The sequence below is a fragment of the Bombus bifarius genome, unplaced genomic scaffold, assembly GCF_011952205.1.
Source record: "Bombus bifarius isolate JDL3187 unplaced genomic scaffold, Bbif_JDL3187 scf7180000009287_frag, whole genome shotgun sequence".
Classification (NCBI taxonomy): domain Eukaryota; kingdom Metazoa; phylum Arthropoda; class Insecta; order Hymenoptera; family Apidae; genus Bombus; species Bombus bifarius.
In genome coordinates, this window is record NW_022885019.1 from 4,122 (window position 1) to 25,327 (window position 21,206).

Here is a 21,206-nt window from a genome sequence, read left to right on the forward strand (position 1 = left end):
AAAAATTGATGAATCCTGTACAGACAATATCTATAGTAAGCAACGCGTCGTCAAAACTTCAAAATATTATTACCCCGCTTTTACGTCGCAGATGTCGACAAAAATATTAATGAGATTTCCTAAGATAATCTCATACTTATTTGTATCGTTAATTCAATCGACTAAGGAACAAGTGGTGAAGAACTATTAGCAGAATCCAGGGAAGGTTTTACTGGCAAGTTTTATTACAAAACATCTAAGAACGATTTACATCATAATAAAAACAATCGCGCTATCTCGTCGCGTGACATGCGCACGAGGTCTCTGTGATTGCTAATCGATCTACAAATACTTACACGTACATATGTACAAAACTCGTGGCCATACACCACGTTGTCCATATTATTTTCATCTCGTTAATATATTTTGTATATTTATGATGTTATTATTTTACTAGTATAACGATTATTGCACTATATTCTATAAGATGGAGCTTTTGTACGAACAATTTCAGGAACTTTTATAACAAAGGAAAGTACTAATTTTTAACATTAACTACCCACGACAATTTACGACTATTATTTTAACCTACGTTCTTACTCTAATTTTTATTCGCTCGCCTAATGATTGAATTTTTAATCAATCATTGTTGATGAAAAATTGCGATGATAATTGCATTGCGGATCTTTATGCAAATGCATATTTTCGTGGATACAATAATACAATTGAAAGATTTGATACAATCGAAAAGACTTGGGCAAAAGTATGTTTCTATCCATTAAATATCATCGATAGTGCTGTACATTTGGATATTTTACAAAATTTTGCGTCATACGCATTCTATAAATTTTCGTATCTTCGAATCACCCATAATTGCATAAAAATCCGCTGTTTTGTGATAATGAATATTAATGACGGTGGAATTTAAGATTACTGGATTCAGTAACTTGTCTTACTCTAATACATGTATTGCACGTTTTTGGAAGACTAAAGATTCTTTGCTCGAGATCAACGCGACAAATATTGTACTTCGTGGTGAACGTTTCGCTACAGCCTTTCGACCTCTGTGATCGAGTTTTCGCTTTTCCTCGATTTTATACTCGATCTCCGTAGCACGCTACTCCTTAAAGGTTCACCGCGAAGCGACGCTCTCATCGAATTCCTCGCACTGCATCTAGAAAATGATCGGAACATGGCGACCGGTGGTGTCTCCTCGTCCTCGCGTTTCCTGTCAAAACATTGTGTTACGACCGTTCGCGGAGAGACGCGGCCGCTAGGAGAACGCGTCAGCCAGAGTCGTAAATTCTCGCTACGATCATGTTAATCGACGCCGCGAAATAGTCGTTCCCCTGTTTCGTTTAGGATAACAGAGGTGGTTTAATGAATGTAACACTGTATTAACAGGTTAACATAGAACAATATATTTTACAATAATCTGATGAAGATGTTACAGAAATTTGACTCGACTTTGATCTCTAGATAAATTCGTTTGCTATGTTCGGTGTGTCACGTTTGACTCGTCAGAAGGAACTGCCCGCCCTTCGATTATTTTCGTCTTTTCTGGAAGGCGACCCCCACTACTTTCGGATCACGCCACATTCTTTTACGCGAGGTAAAATAACGGCCACGAGTCGACGTTTCTGGAGGTCGCCCTGCTTAATGAACCATGCGCTTGCCACTACAATGTTTGTTTGCCGGGCAGCCGCGACGATCCGTCTGCGATGTTGTAGGACCGCGAGCGACGGTTAGAAAATACAGCCTGTTGTACGCCTCGTGGCGTAACACATTGCGTTTAAAAATATTGAATCCAATCGCTTAAAGATTTGAATAACTTCCCAACTCGATCCTTCTCTTCTGTTCAAAAGATTTAAAAAGCATTTGAAGAAAGAAGATAGTCCAGTTTTCTTTGGAGAGATTTAACAGATTTTAAGAAGAAAGTAATACGAAAGCATACGAAGATGTAGATCTAATAGAATGCTTGAGAATCTTGAACTTGGAGCTTGAAGATCTGTGAATATCTTTGAAAAAAGGAGACCGAAAGTTCCTTTATGTGATTTTACCTTCCGATACAAGGTACATCCCACATCTTCTGATCTTTTCCAAAATCCTCGCCGTCCTGCAGCGTCTGCGGAAGATCCTTATTCAATGTTTCCGGCAAAAAGAGAGTCAGAAGACCGCCCATAATTCCGAGTGTGCCCAGCACAAGAAGAGGTAGGAACGAGGACACAACATTGAGATAGACTACGAAGGGTGCGAGGATACTAGCAACGTATCCCATTATATGTATCAAAGCTACACCCTGAGCTCTAACCACAGTTGGTTATACTTCAGCCGCATATTGGAGACCGATATTGTATGAAATGTTTATCCAAAATCTACCGAGAATTGCCAGAGAAGCTGTATATATACCTGAAAAAAATTTTAGCATTAGTTTTTAATTCTAATTTTTTATGAAATAATTTTAGAAAATTTTAAGGAATAAAAAGGGAAGAAATTATTTTATCTGTCTGTAATTTGTCTGGTTGTCTGCAATAGTTGATACAAGCATTTGCTAAGCTTAATATAAGCGTGCTTAGCTCTAAGCTAAGCACAAGCAATAAGCTTCTTATCTATAAAACGTTAATCTAGCCAATTTGAATCTAAGGGATTGTATTATGGATTACGGCTACTGAAAGCCATATAGCACTGCTGGAGCGCTGAAGCCCATCATTTTGAGGACTATTGCCAACGCCCTTTGATATATGCGGAAATACGAAGCGATCTTATGATCAAAACAGTAGAAGGGGAAATAAAATATCTTTACAACGGATACATGATAGGGCTTGGAAACTATTCTAGCAATGTAGCAAATAATCTACAAGCATTTGCATGTTATAAATATTCCAAAATATACATTTTCTTCCTTTCAAAAAGCACAACGTTATACGAATGAAAAATATTCGTCTGATTAAGTCAAAATTATCGACTTAGGTTATTTAGAAGATTGATCGGTAATATAGAAGGGTGAATATATAAAAACGAAATGTACGAACTATTGGAAACGGCAGAAGCCCAGATGCTGAAGATACCAGAAATGACGAGGGAACCACACGCCAGCCATCTTCTGCCCCATCGATCAAGAACGAGCGTGAGGAACGTGTCAGCAGGCAGCTCGGTTGCTGCGGCAATCGTGAACGTAACAAACACGTCCAGGCCTAAATTATCGACGTTTCGTACGTGACCATCGAACACCAAAGAAATCGCCATCCTATATTTCGTAAAACAATTTCATATGATAAAGAAAAGCACGCTATCATATTTCATGTGAGAAGCAAATTCCTTGCTTCAGAAATGAAGTATTTTTAGACAAAAGATATAAAACTGTTCGTGAGATTTTTACAAGATACAATTCCGATTTTACGTCAATCTATTTGATATCTGTTTAATAGCGATACGAACCAAATAACAATAAATAGAATCGTGATATTCCGTAGTCGTGGCGTTCTAAATAGATCCAACACGGAGTACGTTTTGTCTGCTTCCTCCTCTTTGCAGATTCTGGCACAGGTTTCCTGTTATTAGCAAATTTTTAACTAGTTAATGTCGTTTGTCTGTTTTTCTTACAAATTTATGTGAATCTGTTATGTGTACAAAGATTACGATAAAATCCGGAAGAAAGTTTATGTTATATTTGTATGAGACGATCCTTTCGAAATAGTTTACTTGGACGTTCGCAAATTTTTTCATTTTACTTTATAAAACATCAAACCTCTGAAAGTCGATTATCTCCTTATATCGTACATTAATGTTAATATTGCCATGATCTATTCATAGACTGAGCAGTTTCCAAATGTTTAATCTATTTGTATAAAAATTTTCAAAGATAAAAACAATATACAAATTCAATAAATAACATTACAGAAATAGACAATAACAGACAATAACAGAAATTGACAGCAATTTATCGCTGGCAATTTAGGTGATGAATAAGATATAAAATTACTAGGTTGTAAACAAATTTTCATTACGTAAAAGACCCAATTAGACTTCTATTCAAAGAAAATGATTATATGATATGCTTAAAGGCATATAAATTGGTATTTATAGAACGCACATAAAGCAGGAAAGATCATAAAAGTAGAAAATACGGAAAAGATTGCGGTAATCGGTTTATTTACCCGGAATCGTCTATAGATGTCATCGGGCACCTTGGTGCCGTTGATTCGCTCGAATTTACCAAGGATTTTAATGGCCCTGTCTATCTGACCTTGACTGACCAGCCATCGAGCGCTTTCCGGTATCAACCATGGCGTACCTACGGCTAGAACAAAAGGAACTGAGGTGACAATACAGGTCATCCTCCAGTCGGCCAAATAATAGGCGATTCAGGGTAGAATGCAAGTTGCAAATGTGAAGAATATTGCGATCGACATATTCGCCACGAATGTCATCCACTTTGGTCCAACGTATTCTAATACAGGAATAAAAAACATAATATTTAGAAGAATCATCTGTGAAAGAAATATTCTGTGAATAAAGAATGGAACAATATATTAGGTTGTCGCAGAAATTTCTTTCGTCTCGTAAGGAGATAATAGACGCATACTATTTTTTGTTTTATATTATTTTATTGAATTATATTCATTGGGACAAAATTGATCATACGTAATTCAATAAAATAATATAAAACGAAAGAAACTTTTGGGACAACTTAACGCAATATGAAGAAGAAAAATTTGAGTTACAAATATATAAAAAGTAAATATACAATACATAGATTAATTTAACAAACGTGTTTAGTTCTACGATTAAATCGTGTTTAGATCTAATAACAAGGACTTTAATAATTTCCCGATGATTGTTCAAGCCCATTTAAATTTCCGTAAGTGTTTCGATACTTATCGACAAGAATACGTTTCTATTTACGAATTATACAGGGTGGTTGGTAACTGGTGGTACACGCGGAAAGGGGATGATTCTACGTGAAAAAAGAAGTCGAAAATATAGAATAAAAATTTTTCGTTTGAGGCTTTGTTTTCGAGAAAATCGACTTTGAATTTTCGCTCGGTACGCGTGCACTTTATCACGTCTCGTTATAACGGATCTCACTGTAGATCGTTGTCTCAATTGACGTTATTTTTAAAATTTTTTAAATTTTTAAATTTTTAAATTTTTAAATTTTTAAATTTTTAAATTTTTAAATTTTTAAATTTTTAAATTTTTAAATTTTTAAATTCTATATTTTCGACTTCTTTTTTCGCGTAGAATCACCCCCTTTCCGCTTGTACCACCAATTACCAATCACCCTGTATTTCTTAAAGATACAAAAGGTAGAATCACGCGTAACTAGCAATATCATAAATTAACTGTGAATAAACGGATCGTTGGAGTCAAAGGATCATTTACATAATTCAAACACGAGCGTGTGTTACCTTGTTAAGCTATTTATGGTAGATATTGAAAGATCGATAAGCCTGAGATACATATTTATGTCGAAACGAACATTCTCTACGGAAAGTCGAGTCTAATTCGATGAAAACAATTGACTTCCTGAACGAACATATCGATATATATCCACAGTGCAATGACAAGTAAATATTACTCTATTTTCGTACAAGAAAACAGATTAAAACGATGAGAAGTTATCTTGAACAATTGAACTGACCTTCGCGATGAATGAATCTCGCAATTTCACGAATACGTAGACGAAATTAATGTCTGGTGCGTATACGTCCAATAAATTAGAAACGCAAGGTTGTAACTCTTTAATCGTATAACAGGACAAGATGCGATAAACACGTGGAAATATATCATAGTGAACAACGTCTATTTGTAGTTGCCGTAAAATAGGGAGTAATTGCTCTTAATGAAGCAACCGTGTTAGCCATTTAATAGTGGCTTGCTTCTAATCCGGAATCACCTTCAATTAGTTGTAACTAGTGGCTTCCTGATAATTACCGCTCAGTGGTTGTTTCTTTTTTTTTTTTTTGCTTTATTATAATTGCGATGCTCGAACCATGTTTACCATGGAACTCGCTTCCTTATTTAAAATCACTTTGTACCATTGATCTTTACTTTTCATGCTTCATAATGAACCAATTAGAATTCATAATAAACCAAAATGACGAACGTTCGTTTAAATCACGAGTTTCAGATATTTCTATTCTCTAAAATTACCTGAATTAATTTTTATTAAATAAAATAGCTATAGGATAATTCCACAAATCAGATATTTTGAGCAAATATCTCGGAATTTCCTGTTTAATTCGCCGTAAATTTTCCCAATACGCTCTGGACCTCCTACATATATATAACGTGTCTATACATAACTGTTAATTCATCATTTTCTCGTAATCCTAACAAACAATGCTTAAAAACTTTAACTACATTTTGGATTATTATCTCGCACGAATAAATTTTAAGCTATTAATCGCTTTCCTGAAAATCTGGGTTGGTTATCAGCTTCGGTACGAGACCATCGAGTAACTCCGGTACGCATGAACGGAAATAATCTCCCAGTTATATCCAAATGTTTAATAATTTTCTACATAGAAATTTAATGAAAAACAAGAATAGAAGAACCTCGCATTACAAAAATCAACTTCCATGAAATCTAAATATTATTTATGCTGTCTGTAATTTTCAACATCTTCTTTCGCAAATCATCATCACCATCATCATCATCACCATTGCGACAGCCATTCTAAAATATATGTATCATTAATTTAATAGAAAATAAGAGTAGAAGAACCTCACGTTATAAAAATCAATATTCATAAAACCAACAAAATATCGTTTTTTAAATATATGTATCATTCAGTTTGTATTGCCTTTACAACGCGTAGATAGGGCGAGGAGATCTCTTCTGAAGACGAGATATTATTCTCATAGAAAGGATACAGAAAGGAGAAGAAGACGTAAAGAAGCTTCTCTGAGACCACTCGTTTCATCACTTCGCCTCTCAAGGTTTACTGCCTTTTTTATTATTTATTATTAGTTATTTATTATTAGTTATTTCATATCGTGTTACCGTTCGATCAAAAGCGACAACTCATTTATTGTAAACGAAGATTCCGTGCGGCACAGTTAGCAAAGATAAATTACAGACGATCGTATTAATAATAATAATCTGACCGATATCTCGCAATGCGACCAATCGATAAACGCGAGCACCGTCCAACGCAAGGACGTTGTTAACGTTTCGAAACTGATTAACGTTCGTTCTCTTCTTTCTTTTCTTTCGTTTCTTCCTTCTCGCCTGTTGGCTCGTAAAAGTATCTTAGCATTTATAGACATTTTTTATTTATTTATATTTATTATATATGATGGTATCATAATTAGTACAACAAAGTATTATTACGTTTCTGTTATATATTCATGAATATATTGGAATTTCATTAGGATCGTAATAAAGTCATATAATAATTATATCGAATATGACGTCAGAATGATAAATACGGTTATTATAATGCAGAGTTTCAATTAAGTAAATTTAAAAATCTATATACAAGATACAAAATTATTTAGCGTAATTATATATTTCACAGTAATTACAAAAATATTTAATTATAAAAATAGTCAAACATTTATTATATTAATAAATCCCGATATTTGATAACCATTTATTACATGTTTAAGATAACTATTTATGCTGTATATTTGTACTAAATAAATGTTTGCATTAAATATCTCGTAACTTCTATGTGCATCTTCAGAAATGCTTCAAACTTTACCAATATAATCATTACAATGCTAATGAAATTTCAGAATGTTTTATATAACACATATTCTACATACATGTAGTATGGTGGACGAAAGGCCTGGGAAATATCGGGCGAACTATGAACAATGTCGCGAGAGCCGAGGCGCCGTCGGGCCCATCAATGTGTCATCGGTCTTTTCAAGTGCATAGTTTCGTGGAAAAGACCTACGTGACCCTGGCTACGAGCGTCTGCAGAACACGTGTGCGGTGGGCCTAGGAAAAGGGCAATAGAATGCGACAACAGTGAGTCGAGAAACAGTGTGCGAGTCGAGGAGCCGAGTGCGAGTCGAGCGGAGACGGAGGTTGCGAGTGGCGTTGCCGAGGGAGTGTGGATTGCGCTGTGTTCTGTACGTTTGGTATGAATAGTTCAAGTTAAGCCACAATCGTCTTCTCTGTCTGATTAACATCTCTATTGTCCACTCTTTGTGAACATATTACATCACGATATTACATACATATAATTTTTCTGTGGCAAATATGTAAATGCTTTTATAAACTACTAGGTTTATACGCTTTGCAGTCTCATATTTTCCTCCCACTGTTAGCATTATCTGCAGTTTGTATGTGAGTTGTATGAAGTTGATCGAATTCTACGCTTTCAACGAGCTGGTCGAGTGAGGTTCTGCTTGAATAAGTTATAAATCCTGGCAGGAAGAAAGGCACGTGTTATTGATATCGACTGGTTAGCTGGAATGTTGAATAGGAATTTAAAGAACCAACTGAAACTTTATCGATAATAAAATATGGAAAATATGACTGCAAATAATACGTGAAAAATAATGGAAATATTCTATAGGATATTTGAATGTTTATTAGAGAATTTTAATAATAATATGGAACATAAAGAAGAAAGAAATTCGATGATACTAAATAATGATGATACTGAAAATTTCAGTGATTTTTATTAATATAAAATTAACATTAATATAAATAAAAACAAAATCTATTATAAATGATATAGACGAACTTTTTAACTAAATATCGTTAGAAAGAAAAGTGACACAAGTATACATACGAAACAATACAAAAAATCCGCATCTATCTAGAGAAATTTGTTATGAATTTCAAAGTCTGTATAAATACGTATACTAATACATAAAGCTTCTAAAGCTCTAAAGTTTTAGTGTTTAAAAAAAAGTACAAAAATATTTCTATTAAAATATATATGATATTTTCCACGGTATTTTCTACGCAGTTTCTACAATTAAGGATTTCCTCGTTCCCATCGATTTTCCTCTAGTTGTGAGACCCTCGGATAATCACGTCCCTTTCATTTTATCTTCGCTACGCTCGATTATAAATACGGAACTGAATATAGAATTATTTGCAAATCAATGAATCCGATGATGTAATTTGTTACGCGCTCGAAACGAATTAGTATCACTTATCTTAGTTTCAATCAATACCTCACTTTCTCAAGTCATTGATTAAAATACGATTTACACTCGTACAGATCGAGCCTTCTTTCTCAATATTTCCGTCGAATATTCGTGATCAATCGTTTAATCGACCTTGATAATTAGAATAGAAATAAGAAAATTCGAACGCCAAATCATTAACGAACCAGCCACTTGCTCACGAATCTCGTCAACTTGGCCTTGTTTTGTCGAACAAATTGTAAATTTTTCCAACCTCGGCTTGAGTCATCGATTCAGGGTTAATGCACGTCACCTGAGTTTCTTTGGTCTCGATTTTCACAATTGGAATGCTGTCTGCAGGACAAACTTGCTATTCGATCAAGAAAACTCGTTTCAATGACTCGTCTGATGAACTTTCAATCAGCGTTCTTACGTTTCAACAGAGTCTCTTCAAAAGTTTCAATCAGGGTCTTAACGCTGTACTTTCAGGGTATAAAATATCTTTCAAGACAGAGACTAGTCTAGATTTTCTCTTCAGTATATTGATATTAGAACAATAACTGGAAAATATATTTCTACAGTATTATAATTGAAATTTTTTCATGTAGAGTTATAATAAAATTTTGTATTATAAATTGCCTGTATTATGGATATCAGACAATGAATTCAGCATGAATTATATCGATCTTATATTAAACAATTTATTAGAATTTTCAATGGAATATTTAAAATGTTACTTGATTGTTTTATATTATTATGTGATATTTTTACGAATTTTAAATAAGTTTGCTAGAAGAAGATGTTCATTTTAATTAAAACCATATACATGTATGTATGTATATATATACATAGATTTATAGTTGTGGAAGCGTTCGTTGTAGAACCATTCATTCGTTACCTTCGCTTTCCGTTGGGAAGTGAAAATTTATGAAAACCCTGGTATGCTATAGTTGTCCAGAAATGAAAAGCAATTTTGAACAACTAATCCTTTGTAATCAGAATATTGTCTCGTTAAAAGAGAAAACAAAATTATAATTGATCGCGAGTATAGAGGGAAAATATTAGTATAGAAAATGATTGCGAACTAACTACCTTTAAATATTATAAATATTCAATGGTATATATAAATCTAAATATCTTAAAGTTTCATATTTTTATCTTGCATGAAATTCTTATAAAACAGGAAAATTAATTTTTCTCTGTCTCTCTCCCTCTCTTTGATATAAACGCCGCAGTTAAAAAATAAATATGTATGACCTCATGTATATTCATATGTATTTAAGCATCTTTCTTCGTAACTTTGAATGGTTTTCAATTTCATTTAAATTGTTGCATGGCAACGTGAGTTCTGTTGCAAAATTCATATACTTGTAGAAACGTCAGTCGTAAATCAAGCATAACAACAGTTTTACAGTATGTTGTAGAGATTACTTTGTTATTTAAACTTAGAGATCTTCCTGCTTACAGTAATTACAAAAAGTAACTGTACACCATCGTATTTAGAACAGCATTTATATATATACCAATTAATTAAGACTAAGTCTTAAGATAAAACTGATTAAAATATTAGCTTTCGTATCATTTGTAATACTTTCATACATGCTTATAAATAATTAATGCTATCAAAATGAAACGTAAAAACTGATTTAAAAAAAAGGAAGAGAGACGCTTCATTGGGAAATAAGGATACATACGTACAAGTACTTTTTGTAGCCACTGTGTGGCTTTCAAACTCAATTCCAGGGCAAAAAAGAAATTATTGAAAAACGGTTACCTAATATGTACATCATAGTGAAGCAATTATCAAAGGCGAATCCAACGAAAAAACGACACAAAGTGAACTGCCAGAAGCTACCCGTGAACGCAGTAGCCACCCCAGCGAGAAATCCCATTAAATTAGCTCCGAGCAAAGCTGGTATTCTTCCATATTGATCAGCAACCCATCCAAAAATTAATCCTCCGAAGATAGCGCCGATGAAGAAGATACTTTGAGCTATGGTTGGCAGTGCATCATACTGACAAACCCATCCCAGCTGCAACAGAAAACTACAGTCGAATGATTTACTTCTGATCACGATCAGCATCACGGGAATCTTATAGCAATTTCAACGCCTCGATTAAACGAATTTTCGATCAAAGTTTCGAAATTCCTAATGAAGCGCGCCTCTGTCCTTTTTCCTTTCCCTTTGAGGAAAAAAGAAGGAGAAGCTTAAGACCCTGCGCGTTCTCGCGTCCTTCTTCTGGATGCTTCCTACCCCTCGATGAATAATTCTCCTCCTGACGAGCGACGCAAAGTTCATGGAAATCCACTGGAGCAAAAAGTCTTGCAATTTATGTCGAACAAATCTGCGTGTTCGCGCTGTTGCTCGTTATAACGTTTTATTAAAGTTTCTTTTCAATCCGGTATTTTCATTTTCAGTTTCATTTTCAGATTGTATTTTATTTGGCAATGTAACGCTTGAATTTAGAATGTACTCTGTAATTTCACTACATGCACTAATTATTACTGCAATATGTACTGGTAATTCTGTTACGTACTATAATTTTCCTCTGTGGAAATCGACATTGTTAATTTTCCCACTTCTGAACTATCGATCTTTCCACAAACGTTTATTCGACCCTTTTCATCGTTCTTCTTTCTTTCCAAAAATTGTACACTACGCTTATTTTTTATCGAAATAGATCATGCAAATAATCGAATACGACATACACAGTATAAAGGGATTGATTGATAGGAACAGATAAAATATTCAAAAAGCAGGAAATTACAAGTCGAACATTTTCTGTCACCTCGGATGCCACAGACGCATAAGGGACGGTGGTATAATTAAATTCCCATCCTTGTTGGCATCGAAGGTTGTTGACCTAGCAACCGAACGAAGGTGCGATCCAATTGGATGTGGATGTAATTACACCTTGAAATACCTTTCGTCATCGAGCATTTCCAATTCCCCGCCGAGTGTCCTCCATTTTTGCGCTTAGTCTTTACGCTCGATATCGTCGCGATTTGCAAGCACTCGCTAGCAACAGAATGTGCGATCGTCGTCGCGCGTCGCTGTTTCGACAGAATTAACGTCGTTGGAATCTCACAACGATTGAGAAACCGCATATATACTTCGCGCGAAAACCACGATGAACGAGTTATGTCTCGTTCGGGCTAATTTCTTTGAAGTAGTCAATGTGTCGATTTTTAATTTATGCTTCAAATATGTAATATCGGAAAATAAGGATAGAAATTTTTTTCCGATTACTTACAATTTATTAATATTAAATTGAATATACAAATATAAATTGGACAGAGAACGATATTTATTTAACGGAAACTAAATGCAATACTCGTATCTATATCAAATAACTTTACAGTTATTTGATCACTCTCGTCACAACGAATCTAACACACACACTCTCTCTCTCTCTAACAACTCTATCAATTCTCACGACTCTACTCTTCGACGACTCGAAACCTCTAACGACTCTACTCTTCGACGACTCAATTAGCTCTGATATTCGCCAATACACTCCTGCTCGGTCGTGCTCGCTCTTGCTCTCGTCCTCTCTCACACACACACACACGCACACTTTTCGGCTCACATACTCTGGCCTCTCGATTGCCACTCTTTGAAATGTGGAACCGTACTTCTGTTTTGACGCTGCTTATCTTTTCTCGCGTCACTGTTACTAGGCGCTCTTGGATGTAAACAAACCACGAAAGACGACGTACACGGTGTTTTCTAATTTCAACCGATCTCCAATCAAAGCTATTCTACGATATTACAAATATTAAGAATCGAAGATCCAGTGTGGAGAATTTGAAGGGTTGACTCTGAGATTTGAGAGTAATTTCAGAGAATAGAAGCTTAATTCCTGCGATTACTTCCTTCACATACTTCCTCGCTGCAATATGTCCAAATCCGCTGCACTCGGAACACCTAACACCTTCTCCCCTCTCCGGACACTTAACACTTAGATGATCCTCACTACCGCAAATGAAGCATCTTCTTTTCTTCATTGCATCTACAGATTGACTGGGCTTCCCGTTCTTCTGGGTTTTAGCCGGCTTCACAATCGACTTTACTCTGCGACTCTTCTGCTCTTCGTACATCACTAACCTCTTCCTCAACTCTTTGATTGACGTAGCGCCGTACAATATAGCCTTATTGTTCTTGTCGTCTATTATTCCATCCGCTATGTATTCCACCTTTGCTTCCTCCTCTATGTCCACATGGTTGGCTATTTCGAGCATGCGGTACATGTAAGCCAAACATGCTTCATCACTCTCCTTTTTTGTTTCTTCAAGTTTCTGATGTACTTGCCTACTGTTGACTTTCCTCGAAAATTCTTTCACTAGCCCCCTCTTCGACTCATGCCAAGTCCTGGCATGACACTCGAAGCTCGCAAATATTTTCGCTGATCCCTTCAGCAGCTTCCTCGCGTAGACTGCCTTCTGCCCATCCGACCACATGCACGTATCAGCGACTTCCTCGAACGACTCGAACCATCGTTCGACATTTTCACCTTTGTCGCCACTAAACGACTCTAATGCATCTTCGACGTCTCTAAAACTCAGTGTCGAACCAACGCATGCCCTTCGACAATATTCATCACGGTCCTGATACACCCTTCGCGTATCTCTCTTGTATCCTCTTGCGTTTTTCTTGTCATCTTCATCCTCACTTTCGTCGTCGCTTTCTTCTTCCGACGATATGTCGTTACCATCCATGGCCGCTTGTAGCCGTGCGCGTAATTCTACTTTTCTTCCCGTCGTTTTTAAACCCAAACTAGCGAGGCGCTTCTTCAACTCCTTCGTATTCATTTTCTCAACATCTTCATCTTCGTTACAATCACGCTCAGCTCTCTGTACGTTTCCTAAATCTCGTTGACCGATTAGCTCTTCACCGCCCGTCGATCCCTTAGGATACGATTGTCCAGCCCTACATGTCCGATTCAGCCTTGCAATCAGCACTGACCTCGCACCAGATATAGGGAGTTTCATTCGCGCGAGCTTACTCCTCAGCTCCTCCAGCGTCAAATCCTCTTCACCCGAAAATCGTTCGTCTTCAACGTTTGCCATTTTATTCTATTCTTTTCTACTCCCGCACAAATAGCTCCGTTAAATCGTATCGTTTCTCTGTCTTATTCAATCCCGGACGAGCCCCCACTTGTAATATCGGAATATATTAATAATGGATTGAAAATACAGATATTAGTTAGACAGAGAAACGATGTTTGATTAACAGGAAAACTAAATGCAACGCTCGTATTTACAACAAATAACTTGACAACTATTTGGTAACTCTCTCTCTCTCTCTCTCTCTCTCACTAGCAACTCTAACACTCGACAACACTCGCAACTCAATTCTAACGACTCTATGCTTCGACGTCTAGATCAACTCTGATTCTCGCAACACGCACACTTTTCGATTCGCCTTGGATAGCGAAACCGTCCTTCTTCTAACGCGTTTTTAAAACGCGATGGCGCTATCACTTTCTAAAAGCGTCGTCTTTACATTTCCGATGGCCACGGGCACATCCGACTGCCAGATATACAATGTATTATAAGAGTATCATTACCATACTTTTCATGAAAAGAGCAATTTTTCTTGATAACTATACTCTGTAACATAGATTGAAGTCGCTGATTTGATCCCTCTGATATCGTTGTCTTATGAGAGTCTCGCCTGGTCTTGATTGGTTCTGTTGACTCTTATCGTTGTGAAAAATCGATTCGTTGTGTACCTTTTTTGTATAGAGAATTATTTTGTGGTAGAATATAATGTTGTAATATTTGTGGTCTTTACTTTACTAATTTTGTCACTGAGCCGCTCTTTGGTTCGTTGAGCGATTCATATTCCGCATATATTCCGTACTTGCTTCGCTTGGTACTTTTATAATTTTCGCAGTTACAATAAAAAATTTAATTCTTAACAGATTAAAGATTTAACCTCTTGCTTTATAGTATACAATAATTTTTTTTTTTTCGTATAGGTTATGTGATCCATAGTTTGAGTAAGTAGTACATATATATATATATATATATATTTCCTCCCACTGCGATGATCGCACTATATTTTTCCACGTCTCTATTCTATTCTCTGGATGATCTGAATTCTCGAGCAGTCGAGTGACGATTGATCTGTACAATTGATCGATTTCTTTTTACTACAGACATGCAAGAAATTCCGTCTTGGAGAGCGATGTTGCGAATTCGAATGCCTGGACCATCTAAAGAACATTACCGGAACTGGTAAAGTTTATGTCGTTGATGGTAATAATTCCTCCACGACTCAGCAACAAAAGCTACTCTGGGTGATGAGCTTAATGGTGCTGTTGCGGCTATTTTAATTTTTCAACAGGGATCCAGATGGCGCCGTTGACGAAATTCTTTCATTATAAACGTCAACGATCAACATCAGCCATCAGGGAACGAAGAAGGTACGCTGTAACGTGTCTGAGTAATTATACCTCGAGGAGTACATACAGTTATGTAATGAAGATTCGTATGTGAGTGTTTGTTTTCTTATTTCTTTTCCCTTTGTTTCATTTGAATGGATTTTTGTACTCAAAGAGCGAGGTAAGATTACGTCAGATACGTTTTTACATGTGCTAAAGAAATGGAAAATGATGACGATGAATCAATGACACGTAGAAAATTATAATCTATTGTATTGCTGTTATCTAATGGTGTTGTAGTTGACTGTATGGTGGATGTATCTAATGGTGTTGTAGTTGATTGTATGTTGTTCAATATTGCTATGAAACTCTTCTGATTCATTGTCACTTATACGAAGGATGGAAGTATACGAAATTGATAAAATTATTAATAATATTTACGAAGAGAAAGTAAACTGTTGGATATATGACAAAATAATTCTATTTTAAATGAGAGACTGGTCAGCGTGGTTATTTTGTTTACAAAATCAAACGAATTTAATGAATGTAATGGTAAGGAAGTAACTATAAGTGGCTGTTAAACTATTTTTATGCTTGAAAAGTAATTCGCAAAGTAATGTAAAGCAGTACTACTGAGTTGTACATAACCTCTTTCAGAATTTGTTCTTAACCTCTTGCTTCATAACTTCCTTAATTATACTCTTCAAACTTATTGACTACTTCGATGTTGTTACGAACAGAAACTGATAAAATATTAATCTTAAATATAGATTGAAATGAAAGCTTGTCACGTAAATATATATATATATATATATATATATATATATATATATATATATATATGTATGTACTACTTACTCAAACTATGTTTTGTTCTATGTGTATATATTGTTCATTACATGCTGTGTATTTGGTGCTGACATAGATTCTGTGTTGTCTTGTTGCGTGTGGAAATTGTTGTGTGTCCTGTTTCGAATCGGCGGGAAGAGTTTGCTTTGTAGTTGTTTTCTGACTACGCAGCCTTTGTAGCTGGCTTGTGTTCGCCGGGCTTCTGTTGCAGTAGTTTTTTGTGTGTCCGTATTGTTGACACCGCATGCATTGTGGTATATCTTTTCTATGTCTGGGTGGCTCGACTGTGATTATTGTGTTTGAGATTTTTTTAATTTCAAATTTTTCTTTGTTGTTGCTTTTCGGTTCTAACTCTATTAGGAATAGCGGTAGTGGTTGCTTAGTGTCAAATCTGGCTAAATTGTTGATCGTTCTTACCTGGTGTCCGATCTTGGCCAATTCCTCGCATATTTTGTTTGTATTTGTTTTGGAGTGTAGACCTCTGATTACTGCTTTGCAGCTCTTGTCGGATTTGGGTTGGTAAGTGTGATACCCAGCGTTTTCTTCCTTTAGCGCTTTAGTTACTTTTCTGTAGGTTTCTGGGGTATTAGTTTGTACTTTTACCTGGACCAGTTTGAGCTGTTTGATAGTGCAGTTTTCTTTTCCTGCCGTGCTGTTTAGCAGATCAATGAGGGGGTCTATTATTTTTGCGTCTATGTAGATTGGTGGTGGCTTGGGAGTGTGTGTTCTTGGTTTTTCTGTAGAGTCTGTGTCCATCTCTTCTGTCAGTGAGCTGAAGGAGTTTTGTGTAGGAATTTCTTGTAGCCATTGTTGACTTTCTGTTTCTGTGGTCCTCCTATCGTTTGTGTTTGTGTTTATTTTTCTTTTTTTGCTGGGAGTTACAGTTCTCCAACTTTCGTTATGTTGTGGTAGGTCCTTGTTAATATTGCTCTTTACGTCGTCTTCTTGTATTATTTCCATTTCTATTTCTTTTGTATTTGCGCAGTCCTGTACTTCTCTTGTTTTAATTGGGCTCTGTTGGTCTACTGCCCTGCTTATAGTGTATGTTTCTCCTTTGTTTAGTATTCTTATTGATGGTACTTTTTCCATCCTCGATTGGTTCTGTTGCTCTACTCTTGTCGCACAATGTCTGAGGCACTATGTTTTACGTACGCATAGCTCGACTGCTCGGGCAGAACTCGTTCTTCAAAATTGATGAACTTTTTAAAGAGGATCTTTACCTTTCTAGGCGGTAATGCCTGAACAACTGCTCTCTCTAGAACTTTCCTGTAAATACAAATTATTAGAAGATAAATTCTGTATGAAATTAAAAAGACAAAATATAGTTGAAAAAATATTTTTACCTTGCTATATCAGTATCATTAGATTTAACTAGAGAATCAACATAACAAGACCATATATCCACCTGTTTCGGATAAGAACTTAGAATTTGCTCAAACAGAGTTACTGCTCTCTCTTTATTTCTGTAGTGTACATACGTTCAGATGCTGGCAAAGATTGGAATGCTCTCTGCATAATATGCCTCGATTTGTCCCTCAAACCCATTTTTAGCAACCCTTCTCCACAATTAAATCACATCTCGGGAATACAGTTAAATTTTCCAATCATGGTATTAATTGTTTTCTCTAGTTCCATCTGCCTGCTAGCCTCGACACGAACAGTCAACATGTGACTGTATACTTTCAGTGAATCGTTAGACTTCACTGCCTCTTGAAAAACATCATTCAGTGCTTTAGGAAATCCGAATTTAGACTCCAAATTCAACCAAGCCTTCCAAACGTTTAATTTTTCCTTCTGTTCCCTGAAATTAATCGTTTTCACCGCTCTTCTTGCAACTGCTCTTGCTTTCTCGATTTCTGTTGTTTGTAAATGATATTCCATATACTGTAACCATACTATTGAACTGTCTAGACTAGCTAAAACTAATCTGTCGAACTGATGTACAGAATTTGGTAACTGGTTATTGGCGAGTGCTTCTTCTCTTTGACGTATTTCACGTTTCTCCTGTCTTTTTTGTTCTCGACGTTCAGCGGCACATAATTTCTTATTTCTCAGATTTGGTTTTTCTTCTACTTCATCTTCACTATCGCAAGATGACTCTTTATCCTGAAGGAGAGTTGAGTCAGCATATTTCAAATCTTCTTCGGAAGCTTTGGTATCTTCCAGTTTAATCTTTTCTTCTCCTGTTTGTTCAACACACATTCTCTTTGAATATTCCTTTTCTAAATCTTTCTCTGGTTTTTCTCTGTTTCGTTTCCCTTTGTTTTTCATGTTTCGTCTTCCCGTAACTTTTCAATTTTTATTTTTTTGGCGAGTGCCACGTACTCTTGATTTTGCTTCTTTCTTTTTAAGTTATTATTATCATCCGATTTCTCTCTCACACAACACTTCTTTTCAAATGCAGATTTTATGACGCTGAGAGGCATAATATCGGATTTTTTGAAATTTAATGAGGTGTAACATTTAATTTTAGAATGAATAGTATAAGGTGTTAGATCTGGCAGTAAACTATTTATGTGACGACGTACAGGTATCGCAGCTAAAGTTCCGTTGCCAATACCTTGAAGGAGCATCAGGATAAACCAATTTGTCACCATTAAGATTCTACCACGTAGCAATTTACCGTCAGGAAATTGTATTTGCTTATTTTGTTTGGCACTTATTTTGGCACTTATGCATTATTAACGATAACGTGGTCGATTGGACAAGCTCGTGTACGTAATTTTTCCATATAATCGTCCCAGAAATTTTGTCCCCTATTTTTTTATTCTCAGAGTAATGATTCTTAGACACTATACCTAGCAAGTTATTATGCAATTGAACAACCAACCAATCAGGCGTAATTTTTTCAATCTCTCCAGTAACTCTCTGCCCTAATTTGACAGATGCAATGGGTCTGTTTTTGTAATATGAATTCCTTGAAAGTTCTACTAATTTATTAAAATACAGGATCAATGGATTCAATGTATATTTTCTTTAGCGGTAATGTTAGTCTTAATTGTTGTTCTTTCCTGTTAATAGAAAATATTTTTGCCAATAAAATTTGGTTTGTGTGCAGTAGATTAAAATTACTAACGTTACTATGGGACACATATCCAAATGGCGTATATTCTGCAACTGGAAAAATAAGTCTTATACCAGTCTTATACCCATATCCTTGATCGTACAAGGTATACAGTCTCCTATTTTCAGTTTTTCAAAATTCCTGTACCTTCCTTGAGTTGCAAAAGTCCTAGTTAAAATTAAATTAGGTACTGTAGCAAATAGAAGAGCTGAAAGTGTATGACCAGGAACATATTTTGATGCTAGTAGAGCTGCAATCTCCATACAAGGTGACATGTGACCATCTAGTAAAAATCCTGTACTAACAGTTTGTCCTTTATATCTACTGACTCTTAAATATAATCCCTGAGCGGATGATTCTATTATTGTGCCCCCTACTTCTTCACCAATATCGAATGTTGCTTCTTCAACTTTTATGTCTTGATTAGCCACATTTAGAACTACTTTTCCCGAATCTGTGTTCACTGTTTGAATTTTTACCAAAATTGTTTGTCCAGCTGAATAGTTTCAATTTACGTTAGATGTTTCCAGCTCGAGGGCAGTATGTGGAATCCAACCTTTGACATCCCCGAAAAACTTTACCAATATTCCACGCTTATGTATTTGAACGATAGTTGCGTGGTGTTTCGAGTCAATTTTCGCGTCTTGTATGTTTCCTAAAATGGGCAAGTCACTCGTTATTAAAGACCTTTTCAAAGTGAGATATACTTTTTTCGGCCTATATAAAGGAACAAGACTCTTGCTTCTACTTCTTTGTCGACTTTCAGCTTTTGTAAGGGACTTAGATATTCGTCAGATATATGATCTGGTGGAATTTGAACATTAAATTTACCAAGTTGTACATTAACGAAATCATTCAGTTTATCAATATTTGTAATCTTTACATTTACCACGTCGCCAGGTTTAAATGTTATATAGTAAATGACAACGTACATATTTTATAAACTGGCACATACAATCGTTTAGTGTAATGGTCGGGGTATCTACGTGTACTCTCTAAGTCACAAGTTAAGTAATTGCGAAGGCATAGTTGAGTTATAAGTTTCAATTCCAACGAAGTAAGAACCTAATCCTTCTCATTCGCGCAAGCGAGAGAGCGGGAATCAAAGACTAATGTAAAATAATGCCTAGCATAATGCTAATACCACGTACCATATAGTTGCTGAAACTTTTATGCTTCATACATAGACATAAACATAAATTGTTTCAATATAAATATTAATAATAAATATTAATTGAATGAATATAGATAACAATGACCACTATAGGTTTCATATATGAAGTATTAGACCGAACGAGGTATGAAATATACAAGATATAGTACTCCTTATAACATTTATAATAAAACAATCGTCTGCTCAGATTTAATTTTTTCAATTTATAAAAATATGAATTTACACAAACACTCGCACTTTACTTATCATTACTTCCACAACAACGTTCTCTTTCTAAAGTTCAGATTTTCGTAACTGCAGATAAACGTGACACCCACATAGGCACGCATCATTCTTTTGTATTCTGCTACAATAGCACTTGCTACAGTTCTGCTCGTAAAGAAATCTGACAGGCGTGTAATAGACAAAAAATCATTTATCAATAAGAGGAAGCAGTCGCGAGCGAGTCAGTTATAATTCGAGTTTCACGAGTTATTAACGGTAATTAACGGAGTTATACGAGTTATCGAGTCATATGCGAGCAATCATACACTGTTTTTACGAATACGTTTGTACGAGCGTCTCTCGACAGTACTTATATTTGTCGGAGATGAAAGAACACCGGAGCTTTTGGAATTTTGGATAATCCCGCAACATTATAACCTAGAGTCT

The 21,206-nt window shown here is 35.6% G+C and overlaps 2 pseudogenes; both read right to left on the reverse strand.

The window, feature by feature from the left end:
• Positions 1-202: 202 nt before the first annotated feature.
• On the reverse strand, positions 203-14,149 carry LOC117214992 (annotated as a pseudogene).
• A 3,277-nt stretch (positions 14,150-17,426) lies between these two features.
• LOC117214991 lies at positions 17,427-20,408 on the reverse strand (annotated as a pseudogene).
• Positions 20,409-21,206: the final 798 nt, after the last annotated feature.